The sequence below is a fragment of the Rhipicephalus microplus genome, chromosome 9, assembly GCF_043290135.1.
Source record: "Rhipicephalus microplus isolate Deutch F79 chromosome 9, USDA_Rmic, whole genome shotgun sequence".
Lineage (NCBI taxonomy): Eukaryota > Metazoa > Arthropoda > Arachnida > Ixodida > Ixodidae > Rhipicephalus > Rhipicephalus microplus.
The window spans coordinates 9,210,404-9,223,465 of NC_134708.1; positions in this window are offsets into that span (position 1 = coordinate 9,210,404).

Below are 13,062 nucleotides of genomic sequence, written 5' to 3' on the forward strand. Positions count from 1 at the left end.
ATGATTTTGAGAGACGCCGTAGTGGAGGGCTCCGGAAATTTCGACCACCTGGGGTTCTTTAACGTGCACCCAAATCTGAGAACGCGGGCCTACAACATTTCCGCCTCCATCGGAAAAGCAGCAGCCGCAGCTGGGATTCGATCCATGCATACATTGAGGGCACACTGCGAATACATATAAAAAAATATTTACACTAGGCATTGCGCACAGCTTAATGCGAGCTGAGAGCAAAAATATATACTTAGCAACTTACGGCACAACTGGCATCATACGACCATTCCCTAACATGGTGAACATCTTTTTGTTCGAAGCGTGGTTGTCAGCTACAAGTCGGACCACTTGGAATCCTGCTTCTTCGATGGACTTAATTACTTCAAGTGTTAGTTGATGCAGGTGGTCTCCTTTTACTGACTGCGTGAAATAATATCCCACGGGTAGCCTGAAAAAGATAAAAATTAGCAGTATTCTGTAGCGTCGGTGTCAGCTGGGCTTAAAATCTCACTCCGTTGGAGAGAGGAGGAGAGCCAATTGCTCATCTCGAGTGCTTGTCAAATAAGTGCACAATGCTAAAGTTGACTTGCCGGGGGAAAGGGGGGGGGGAGCCCTCCTTAAAAAATAGAAGACGACTCCCCCTGCCCCTCCCCAGACTTTCAGCCCTGGTCGCGGAATAGCACATCATTGGTTAATTAAAGACAACGTTTTCTTTTTATATCTATAGGTGGGGTTAGTCTTTCAGTCACAGCGAAACGTATAGTGATAGACAAAGTGATGATTCACTTACGTGTAGTGCGTTGATAAGCCTACAAATACAAAGGCGAGAAGGTGTGTGGCCAGCTCGTTCTGAATGCCCACTTCTTTTTCTAGGCCTCCCATTTCGACTAGGCCATGGACTTTGTCTCCTTTTTTTTCGTACGTCAGTGCTTGCTTTAAAGACATTTCATCCACAATCAAAGAGCCCATTTTTTCCTAACAAAAAAAATGGGGGGGGGGGGAATTCACTGTTAACAGACATGCGTTATATATCGGCGGAGACAGTTAATTATATAAATAACCTTCTTTGTTGTTCCGTACATGACCCATAATTTAACAGAAATGATTAGGGTTTAGAGCAAACATAGCGCACTGCCGTATACTCTTAAACAATACATCTTACGTTCGAGTAATCCTTGCCACAGGTCTGGTCCCTGTTTATTCACTTTAAATCACTTTTCATTCGGCTATACTAGCATGTATTTTGATCAGTCAAACACTGCCGCGTGCGCTGCTTCCTTCGTTATTCGCGTGCATATTGTAAATAATTCTGATCGAAGTAACGTACCCGTTCGGACAAGTGTGTGCTTTCCGTGTGCAGCCTTTGCTTCATTAGCGACGAAACAACTGCTCCAGTACAGTAGCCAATGTAACGCTTCAGTGTCATGCGACTTGGAAGGGTGAGGCACCCAGACCTCCGCAACATTTCGTACCCGCAGGGTGATTTAGCTTGCCACATTATGGCCTGCCTGATGGTCACCTCTTTCCAACGGTGATTTTTCTCACGCAGGCATTGCAATTGCTCCTTCAAAAATTCAGCCTTCTTGTCGTTCTCGTCCAGCATTTCCTGATGATGAAAGGGCAGTTGAAATGCGTAAATCACGCGCAAGATAACATACTGGAAGAAAGCGGAAGTGCAGGGGAGAATGGAAGCTTGACCCGCTGAAACATCGTAGAGCAGGGAATGCCGGCGCATCCAACAATTCGACATTTACGTACTGGACTTGCCCTTGTCAAGACAAGTTTAGATGTTGTGGGAGAGTGAGCAAACGTTCACACACACGCTACTAAAGGAGGCTGTTGCTGTCCTGACAAAGAATAGTGCACCTGATTGTCGAAACCTTGCATTTGGCATCATTCCTTATTCAACAATTCATAATCGCGAGAAAAGATATGCGTTTACTCTTAAGACAATAATAGATGTTTCATGTCACCACGTGGACATTCAATTGCAGCTATGCTACATTAATGAATTGCGCAACTTCAGACTTGCGTCATGTTCAGTAACCGGCCACCGACTCACACATACGGACTAGCGGAAACTGTTCACTTACACTTTCCAAACCATTCCTTCCTTTTTGAATGCAATGCTGCTCGCTCAAGTTTATAAGGCAGACATCACATGTGCGTCAAGCGTGGCTTCCTGTACGAGCATAAACCGATCGGCCCATAGCACCAACACAACACAGCTTGCAAATTACTGTCTTTCCAGTTGTCAGTCCAATGTCCCTAATTGTTTGCGACGACAGAAATTTGAACTCGTTGTTCGCAGGATAAAGGAATAAACTCGGGGTGCGCCAATCACGCAAGGGGGTACACACCGACCTTCGTATCTTAAACACTTGCTCATGTGCGCGCTTACCCACCAACCTTCTTTTATTCCGTGTCCTTATGTCAGGCCTACACCTTCGTATGACCAGAAAGATTGCCAGCATCGGCGTACACTAAAATGTCACGTAAATTTATATGAAGAAGAAAATCTATAAACAGAGTTTCTCTCGAGCAGACATCATGACAGCGGACTTGTCATCCTTAAGGCTATAATTGTATTTCAGTCTTTCAGAAAACAAGCCTGCTTGTCGAAACGCCGCCTCGAAACAACTTTGCTAAAACTACTGATTAAGCGAGTTGGTTCATGATTATTTTCAGTGTTTGTGTGTGTGTAAACAGCGATTAAAGAATGGGAACAACCCCTGTTCACAGGTTTTTTACTGCAAGCTTCCATCCTCCCCTTTCTGACGTTTCTTACAAAAAAGTATAGGGACACTAAGTTAATAGACTGATAAATGAGTACCTGATAATTCTCTATCGTTCCTGTTCCGATCATACGACTATTAGAACAGAAAAAATTAAGACTAGGTTTAATGTTCTGAGTTTGGCGAACAATCTTCGACACGTGCACGTCGCTTTATGTTGCGTCGCTCCTTGTGTACTTGGCCGCATTGGCTGAGAACATTTCTTTGAAACTTGCTACTTCAGACCTTGCATCTACTAACACAGCAGTCTTAGACATTACCTGAGGCCGTCAAAGTATGACGTCACTGCTAGCCGATGCGCGAGAACTTAAGGGTAGCATCGCCACCTTTACAATCTCTTATAGTTTCGAGAATTCCTTCGCTCACCGGACGTCCTCTCGTAGTACGGGTGATGTTGATAGAATTGACTTACTCCTAAATTGTTATTATGTTCAGAGTCATTTAAAATTAAGTGCGAATATAAAAGGATTAATATAACATTCGTCCACTGACGTAACTGCGTACCTGCAGCGTTAGAGCGCCATTCGCCTCGGCGAGGGCTTTCATCTCGAAAAAATCTTTCTTTAGCTTCTCTAGCTGTGAATGCAAATTACTGTTCATTTCTTTCAGCCTGCTGCACTTCCGCCGCAACGTCTTAGTTGCCGCGACCAGGGAGCGCATCTTCTTCAAACCGATCGACGTTTGCGACGTCATGGAGCGCCGCACTGGCCTCTTCTGGTGTTCCCCTTGTATAACTGAACTACAGTCCTCCATGTTGTCCTGACTTGATGGAAAATGCAACCACTCGGCCTCTTGTGCAGTTTCAATTGGGTTTTCAGAACTATATACTTCCCCAGGCTCCGCTGATGCTCGCTCTTCTTGAGAAGAATCTGCGTTGGACGTTCCCCTGTTAAGCCGAAAAAATAGCGAAGCATGACAGATATATTGTCCCGCTAAACGCATAAGGGAATACTGCTAACATTATTCTTATCCGTTGTTGTGTTAGACTTCAAGTTTTACTTACAGTATTTTTACTTGTATGGGTGCCAGCGTTGTTTCCCCCTGCGTTCGTTTTAGCCGCTTTTTCCGCGGCATTGGATCTTGCCCACGTGGATCAGGAGAAGCGGGAAATAAGGAAGGCACGGCTGTGGGCTTCAACATCTTCCTTTTCGTCACTGTTCTGTAATCTTCAGCGGTAAAATGCAGGCTGCATACCTTCGACCGGTCGCTGGGCTCCCAGCGATGCTTTCCTGAACCTTCATCAAAGGTAAAGGCGTATACGCATGGCTAGCAAGATTGCAAAATAACAGTCCATAACACCTTTTTTGTAATTAATTTTTCCAAAATGTAACAAGCCAAATGGGGAGGTTAAGAAAAAGCATAGCCACGATTTTATTCTGGGGAAGTACCTGTATACCCATTTAGTGCATTTTCATATTTTCTTGCAGCCTTTGTAAATGTCTTTTTAGATGACTACATTCGTCGATTGATGTTTAGTGATGGTACGTGGTCGAGTCCAGTGGCATACTTGAAGCCCTTTATTCGAAGAGCTCATTGGCTATACAAGGTTTCATAACAAAGCTGAATTTCCTAATGGCTGCTCAGTAACGAAGCGCGACCCAATACGACAGAGCCGAAACCGAGGCGCACTTGAGCGCCTTGGTCTTGGTTTAGAGCGCAAACCTCTAACCTGTACAATGACTCCGCCGTTGACGACGATGACTTCAGTGGTTTTTGTTCTTTTGCATTCTCCAAAACGAATCTTTGTCATGCATGATGTAATCTCAGATGCAGCACGCACATAAATAGAGTATCTGTCGCTGATTATTCCAGGTTCCTCATTTCGGTTTCACCGGCTGGGTCTCTTAACCCTCACAGAGCCGATGGGCTCATTGCACGAAGGACTTCAATTATGTCATTATACCCGACCGCCTGCCAGCCCTATATAGAGTGAACAGTTAATCGCCACATTTCGTTACCGGCGTAACGTTTCTAATTACCTTAAGTAAGCTTATACAGAAACGAACAAAGCTGTATGGGAAGATAGAGGTTTGAGATGAGAAATACATTTGACCAAATTCGGTCGCTAACTTCAGTGACACCCAGTGTTCAAGAGTTGTCCATCGCTAAACACACACACACACACACACACACACACACACACACACACACACACACACACACACACACACACACACAGAGAGACAAACTGTGGAGGCAGCACGTAAATATTTCATATCATTAATTTTTTTATGGATTTCGGCGGCATTTGTTGAGGCAGCCTTCGGGAAGGGTGCTCGAACCCCTCGCAACCCACCGCTACGCATTTTTACATAATTTACAGATTTCGTATATTTACTTTTTTCTTGTGTGCTATATTTAAATTTCTTGGCACTATTTGTGGAGCCTGCCATATTAGCCGCGGTACTTTAAAAAAGCTTTCATGTTTTTTAGCTCAGTGAATTAGCATAACACACGGAAATAAAGTTTACTAAAGCACCCTGGTGCTTCTTGCTAGCTTGCAACTCGTTCTGAATTGAAACGACTCTCAAAAACACAAGACTCACCTTTTCTTCCAATTGCCTCGATCCATTCTTCCCGTATGTCTGTGGCAGGAAACTCGTGAAAACTTACTTTACTTTGTTTGCCTTGTTCCGATTTGCAATATGGCACGCAGCAATACACCATACTTACATTTGAGGTGTCAGCTCATCTAAAAAAAAAAAACTGCACGCGGCCACTATTAGAGCTGACTACTGCAGCTATCTGCCGTCTGCAAGTTTCTGCACACGACCTACTGTGTTTCTGCGTATCTTCTGCAATTTGTGTATGCGTATCGTCTGGAACCATCGTGATTCAGTGTGAACAATGAATGCCTAACAATAGTTTTTTTATCTCGTTGGACTACGTTTTCATTCAAGAAATATTTTCATAATAAATTTTCCTTCATTTGTAGAAAAGTTCCCGTCTGCTTGCCACTGTGACCCTTTGTGTGCTTTTTTTACGGTTCTATTTCTGCTTCAAACGTCCACACGAATGCAGCCAACTCTGACGAGGAATCATATCGCTTTATTTGCCATATTTTACACATTCATACACAATTCATGCACAATAAGAACGATTTGCACTGCCACAGCGATGGCTGAAGCAGACGACAGCGAACAGGTGCTGCCTAGCGCCACGCCGCTCGTAGGTGACGGCCCTAGCGGCAGAAGGTATGAACTAGAACGTGGGCGCTGGAAGAGGTGCTCTCTGGGCAGGTCAGGAGTGTAGTAGGTCATGGTTACAAATCACCTGTGCTGCGAAAATTAACGTGTTCAAATCTTCTCTTTTCCTGTGGATCCGCCCCTTACGTAATATTCCCCAGTGGGGTCCTTAAGGAAATGAAAATGAATGAATGAATGAAAGTAAATACGCGAATCGTGTGCAGAATGCCGTTCCTTCATTCAACACGTGGCGGCGCTACGAGCGGCCGGTGCGCCACGATTTCTATGAAACAATCCCTCTTTCGGGCCTTCGCGTGACGTCAAAAAGTTGAATATCTGAAGCTCAGCACATTAATGCGGTGAATGGCCGAAAAAAAGCCTACGACTTCCGGTTAGTCTGCAAGTAGCTGACCGCGCTGCTTGCTCGTCGTGTTGTCCGCGTGCGTGCTTGCGAATCGGCTACTGCAGCACGTAACACAGGGTACATAGTGGAGATCAGTGGGTACATACCGGCCCGATTCGTACGAGGACGGTCTGGCACTGCAACGGTGGTTCTCCAACAAGCACGCAGTTGTCGTGGCAACCGGAAGTAGACAGTGTTTCGTGCGACGCACCGGCGATGACGTGTGCCACGCGAAATTGGGAAAGGCGCCGTGCGGAAGGGCAATTCTGTTTTGGGAGAGGATAGCTACAGAGGCTAGTGAAGGAAACAGCGAAAGAAGTGATCGCCGCGTTTCGATAATTGCATGCGTGTAACTCCGCTATTGCGGCACCGTTTCAGCAAATTCTCATGGCTTCTTGGTCGTTGTACACTCGTGCACAACTTCCCCACCACAACTGAATTTCGACCTCTTAGTGGTTAGGCGCTTTTAGGATGGGAGGGGGGAGAGTCCTGACTTCCTTCTATTGAAGCTGGGGAGGAACACCTCTCGCAAGTGCCCTTTTGATATTTACCTTTGAAATTTAATTTCAAAGAAAACTTTCGCAGAAAACTTGAACATGAGTGAGCCAGGGCCCACCTGGCTCGCTCATGTTAGATGGTGCTTGTTTAGCCCTGCTGGACAGGGCATAGCCGGACAGCGACAACGCTGCCTCATGAAATGAAGCGATTGTGGAGGAGGAGGGGGGGATATTCTAGAAACGTTTGCGAAATCGTGTGTGACTGCTCATGTTAGATGGTGCTTGTTTAGCCCTGCTGGACAGGGCATAGCCGGACAGCGACAACGCTGCCTCATGAAATGAAGCGATTGTGGAGGAGGAGGGGGGGATATTCTAGAAACGTTTGCGAAATCGTGTGTGACTGCTCATGTTAGATGGTGCTTGTTTAGCCCTGCTGGACAGGGCATAGCCGGACAGCGACAACACTGCCTCATGAAATGAAGCGATTGTGGAGGAGGAGGGGGGGATATTCTAGAAACGTTTGCGAAATCGTGTGTGACTGCTCATGTTAGATGGTGCTTGTTTAGCCTTGCTGGACAGGGCATAGCCGGACAGCGACAACGCTGCCTCATGAAATGAAGCGATTGTGGAGGAGGAGGGGGGGATATTCTAGAAACGTTTGCGAAATCGTGTGTGACTGCTCATGTTAGATGGTGCTTGTTTAGCCCTGCTGGACAGGGCATAGCCGGACAGCGACAACGCTGCCTCATGAAATGAAGCGATTGTGGAGGAGGAGGGGGGGATATTCTAGAAACGTTTGCGAAATCGTGTGTGACTGCTCATGTTAGATGGTGCTTGTTTAGCCCTGCTGGACAGGGCATAGCCGGACAGCGACAACGCTGCCTCATGAAATGAAGCGATTGTGGAGGAGGAGGGGGGGATATTCTAGAAACGTTTGCGAAATCGTGTGTGACTGCTCATGTTAGATGGTGCTTGTTTAGCCCTGCTGGACAGGGCATAGCCGGACAGCGACAACGCTGCCTCATGAAATGAAGCGATTGTGGAGGAGGAGGGGGGGATATTCTAGAAACGTTTGCGAAATCGTGTGTGACTGCTCATGTTAGATGGTGCTTGTTTAGCCCTGCTGGACAGGGCATAGCCGGACAGCGACAACGCTGCCTCATGAAATGAAGCGATTGTGGAGGAGGAGGGGGGATATTCTAGAAACGTTTGCGAAATCGTGTGTGACTGCTCATGTTAGATGGTGCTTGTTTAGCCCTGCTGGACAGGGCATAGCCGGACAGCGACAACGCTGCCTCATGAAATGAAGCGATTGTGGAGGAGGAGGGGGGGATATTCTAGAAACGTTTGCGAAATCGTGTGTGACTGCTCATGTTAGATGGTGCTTGTTTAGCCCTGCTGGACAGGGCATAGCCGGACAGCGACAACGCTGCCTCATGAAATGAAGCGATTGTGGAGGTGGAGGGGGGATATTCTAGAAACGTTTGCGAAATCGTGTGTGACTGCTCATGTTAGATGGTGCTTGTTTAGCCCTGCTGGACAGGGCATAGCCGGACAGCGACAACGCTGCCTCATGAAATGAAGCGATTGTGGAGGTGGAGGGGGGATATTCTAGAAACGTTTGCGAAATCGTGTGTGACTGCTCATGTTAGATGGTGCTTGTTTAGCCCTGCTGGACAGGGCATAGCCGGACAGCGACAACGCTGCCTCATGAAATGAAGCGATTGTGGAGGAGGAGGGGGGGATATTCTAGAAACGTTTGCGAAATCGTGTGTGACTGCTCATGTTAGATGGTGCTTGTTTAGCCCTGCTGGACAGGGCATAGCCGGACAGCGACAACGCTGCCTCATGAAATGAAGCGATTGTGGAGGTGGAGGGGGGATATTCTAGAAACGTTTGCGAAATCGTGTGTGACTGCTCATGTTAGATGGTGCTTGTTTAGCCCTGCTGGACAGGGCATAGCCGGACAGCGACAACGCTGCCTCATGAAATGAAGCGATTGTGGAGGAGGAGGGGGGATATTCTAGAAACGTTTGTGTGACTGCTCATGTTAGATGGTGCTTGTTTAGCCCTGCTGGACAGGGCATAGCCGGACAGCGACAACGCTGCCTCATGAAATGAAGCGATTGTGGAGGAGGAGGGGGGATATTCTAGAAACGTTTGCGAAATCGTGTGTGACTGCTCATGTTAGATGGTGCTTGTTTAGCCCTGCTGGACAGGGCATAGCCGGACAGCGACAACGCTGCCTCATGAAATGAAGCGATTGTGGAGGAGGAGGGGGGATATTCTAGAAACGTTTGCGAAATCGTGTGTGACTGCTCATGTTAGATGGTGCTTGTTTAGCCCTGCTGGACAGGGCATAGCCGGACAGCGACAACGCTGCCTCATGAAATGAAGCGATTGTGGAGGAGGAGGGGGGATATTCTAGAAACGTTTGCGAAATCGTGTGTGACTGCTCATGTTAGATGGTGCTTGTTTAGCCCTGCTGGACAGGGCATAGCCGGACAGCGACAACGCTGCCTCATGAAATGAAGCGATTGTGGAGGAGGAGGGGGGGATATTCTAGAAACGTTTGCGAAATCGTGTGTGACTGCTCATGTTAGATGGTGCTTGTTTAGCCCTGCTGGACAGGGCATAGCCGGACAGCGACAACGCTGCCTCATGAAATGAAGCGATAGTGGAGGAGGAGGGGGGGGGATATTCTAGAAACGTTTGCGAAATCGTGTGTGACTGATGAAAGTCTGCTCATTTTTTCTTTGTTGCCACTGTACACTGAGGATGCCACCTGCATAGGGCGTGAAACGTTTGTAATTTTCGTAATAATTGTTGTGCTAAGTCAAAGTGGACCTATGAGAATGAGTTATACAGAAGTTCCAGAAAAATCGAGAAAAGGAATAACAAAAAAAAACGGGAAATGAGGTTTGAAATTAATGCGACAATAATAAAAAGAACTGGTCGGGGCAAATCATGTCTGTCGCTCCATAGGGGAGGATGTGTGTGTATACAGGGAACTGTAGTTCGCCATGCACATACACATATTTAAGATATTTAAAAATGCTGTTTGATTTGTTGCCAAGAAGTCAGATGGCGTTGCTGCATATGAGAAGTGAGAACAACACATCAAGAAGCTTCCCTTTTTTGTCGACGCCTTGATAATATACAGTTATAGTTTACCGTTATCGGGATAGTAAGGTATAAGGGAAAGCGTCACCACGCCGCAAACGTTCGTTGCGAACAGAGCCTTATAGTTTAGCTGGATAGCGTTTACGTACCTTAGCTGGGATGGTCGTGCCACCTAGTGGAGGGTGAATGAGTTATACCCCTGTCACACGGGCACCCGTGAAGACCGTTTAACTCCCTCGTCTTTACGACAACGAAAATGCGGTCGGTGTCACACGGCCACCCTTACGCAAACGAAGGTGAACGGAGCATTTCGCAAAGGACGTTCAACGATCTCCCTTCCCAGCGAAACGAGGTACTCTCGTCCTCAGCAGTCTAGAGGTGAGAGAAAAAATTTCGAGCACTAAGTGGCTGCAGTGAAAGATTAATACATTTTAACAATATTAAACGTTCTTTCGTTGTAGTGCTCATTCACAACGCGTGTTTGTTTACAATATTTACGCCCGCCAGAGTTCACTTACTCTCAACACCGATGCCCTACACACCGTGCCTCGCGTGTCGGGCCGGCCGGCGCCAGCCGATCAACGTCATTACCAGCGCAATATCGCACCACTTTCTCACGTCGTCCGCTGTGTCACTCATGGCTGAAGAACACAAAATGTGCGCTCACGAGGCAAGGAAGCATAAGAAATTTCGTACCGGGCATGTACACAGGCAACAAAACAACTAAAAGCACAATGTGGCCAGCGTCACTAGCAGCATTGCTACATTTAGCAAATACGTTTTTATTTGAAATTATTTTTAATGGTTTGTTAGCCGCATACCTACTTAATAGTGTTTTTTTGTAAAAACCGCATAATGAGGATTCACAAAAAATTAATGGGGATCAAATTAGAATACTTTTTCGAAAATCAAACAGCGCCAGCTGAGCCCCCTCGCGGCAACTGTTACAACCTTGTCATTGCCGTGTGACACTGCCACAACTCCTTCTCCGTCGAACCCCCTAGGGAAGATTTACGTTGACGGTGTTCAACGGAGTTTGGTGGTGGCCGTGTGACAGGGGTATTAGACTGTGAAAAGGAAAAGAAAACGGAGATGCTTGCCTGTGTCACCGCTCGAAGCAATGTTCCAAGTTTTTTTTTATAATAATAAAGGTAAATATGAACCAAACTTGAAAATAATTATGTTGCCGATTTTTTTACATCGATCTTCTAGTTACGACTAGGAACACCCGAAATGGAAAGCTATCTCAAAAACTACGCTAACTTATCTATAATGTTCGGTGATCGAAGCTAACTGAAGGCAAGCGAAGCCACTTTCAACAGTGGTTTGCTTTGAACGAAGTGAATCTTTCAACTACGTTAAAATCGCTTCAGAGCGGGCGTCCAAAACCGACGCCATGTTTTGCGTACACTAAGTAAACCGCGCTAACACGGTAACGTTAAATCTGAACTATAGCGTGCGTACGGGGAGCGGTATATGGATCACGTATGTTGCTGCGTATGCGCAGTTAGATCCCGCTAAGCCTGGTAAAATATAACTGGCTAATGGGAAAGAAGTGGAAGACCGAGAATGGCCTGACGTGAATAGTGTAGAAAAAGAAGTCTGGGTTCGACGTCCTATCCGTGACGGATATACGTCGGTGAGGTCTTGGTGGACGCCGGCGTAAAACACTTTCGTGTTAATAAAACACCAACGAATTCCGTGTAACGATACCGAAAGGTTATAGACGAAATAAGAAGGCGAACATTTTACAATGAAAAGCAAAGCGCTTTCTTGCTGTTTTGAGTTCCGCATTCAAGGGTGGTACGCGAAAGTGTAATCGGGCCCCGTTCGCACCGCATTTTCAATTCCTCACCTGGATTCGCTCGTCAGTGGACACCTCAACCAAGACGCAAGGAAAGGAGTGTGCGTGCGTGTCACAATGGCCGTTTAATACTACCCTGTAGAATGTCTATACCACAAGTACAATTGCGAAGTGCATGGTACGCCATAATTAATCCTTTTACAAAATGGTGAATAAACCACTATGGCTCCGCAAGGCAACAAGCGCATCTGCGCAGCTTTACATTTTTTATGCTGCTGCTGATGTTGATGATTAACTGTGCCTGAAGTCTTTTAAGTAGTGGGCCTTTAAGCAATCCGCTTGTTGCGCAGTGAGGCGTGAGTGTGAAAAGGAGAGAAGGCGCAAGGGAGGTTAAATCATACCAGCCGTAAAAGCCGTGTCTAAAGCATATCAAATACAAGCCAGCGGGGAATGAGGGTGAGAAGGAAAGTAAAGTGAGGAGGAGGATACGGAGCTGAGGACGACGGAAAGCAGGAGGCGAGGTGATAAGGAATAGCATAGCGCCCTGAATAAGCGTAGCACTTGTATTGTAGTTACAGCGTGACAACGGTAGGAAGAAACGGGGACATGGTGTAGCAAAGGGTGGAGAGGAGAAGTGAGAAGGTGGGAAAGGAGGAGGGGAGCAGGTACATCTGCATTACAGACGAAGGTTTCATATCTCGCCATGCACGCCAAGCAGGCCGCACGGCGAAAACGCCATGTTTGTCGTTCGCACTTTCGTCGCTATCTTGTGGTTGCAGCTACGTTGGACAAAGTGGTAGCTGCCTGAATGACCGGCTGCGGGAACACCATTACAAGGCTAGGAACGAGGCAGGTGTTTTTTTTTTTTTTGCAATACATTGCAAGAAGTACAGTTGCCTTTCTTTGCTCAACACGTGCATATTTGCGGGAAGAAATGAAAATCAGCCTACGCGTGGCATTATAGCAGCGGGGCAGATTTAAACGACGGGTGACAAGAGCAATAGCAAGCCATTTATCATGCTGGCAGAAAAAAAAAAAGAAATTGATTTTTTTGTCCACGATGTTGCGTAGTAATGTTCTGTTGCTTCTGTTTATCGGCTGTGTTCATGCTTGCTATATGAGTATACTGTGAGGATACAGAAGATCTGTTGAAAGCGCTTAGTGTCGACCTGTGCGTTCAATTGTTGCGTGATCGTCTGCAGTGCGCTTTTGCGGTCTATTAAGGAAAAAAAAAGCGCAAGAGCATGTCTAGCCGCAAACTCAA